Raw genomic sequence first — 609 nt, forward strand, 5'->3', positions numbered from 1 at the left:
TTCAACTTTTCCTAATAAACAATCGTGGTACAAAGCTCAATAAAAATATTTAAAAAAAAATCTTTTCTTACACTACTTCATTTTATTCTTTTGATTGTACAGGTTATTTTATTTTATAATTTTTAGTCCATTCATAAAAGCGTTGTATATGAAAAAGTGTTATTTTATTTTATGTATAAAATTTTGCAATAGATATTAAAATAATTCAACTTGCAATGAAAGGGAACAGAAGACTTGGCAAGCAAAATGTTGTTTGCTTACGTTTTGTATAAACATACATATGTACATATAGCAGCAGATAATTTTATTTAAAGAAATGGTGTGTCGTCCATTTCCGCTGTAGCGTGGCATATATTCAGGCGCAATATTTAACTTCTTCTGGCGGGGCGACATCTGGAGTCTTCTAATTGTATCTCCTTGATATGATGCCTACAACGTGGTTCATATCTAGACTAGGAATAGCTTTGCTACAATACCGCCGCGGCGCGCCGGCAGCTTTAACAGTTTTATAGTGGTTTTACGTTCTTTGGCAAATTACGTTATGTTAGACATAAATCTTACTATTTTTTGACTGCCTTTGAATCAAGACCCCTGGACCAAATGGGAAAT

The sequence above is a fragment of the Rhagoletis pomonella genome, unplaced genomic scaffold (assembly GCF_013731165.1).
Source record: "Rhagoletis pomonella isolate Grant_MI unplaced genomic scaffold, Rhpom_1.0 Rhpom_scaffold_00002, whole genome shotgun sequence".
Classification (NCBI taxonomy): Eukaryota; Metazoa; Arthropoda; class Insecta; order Diptera; family Tephritidae; genus Rhagoletis; species Rhagoletis pomonella.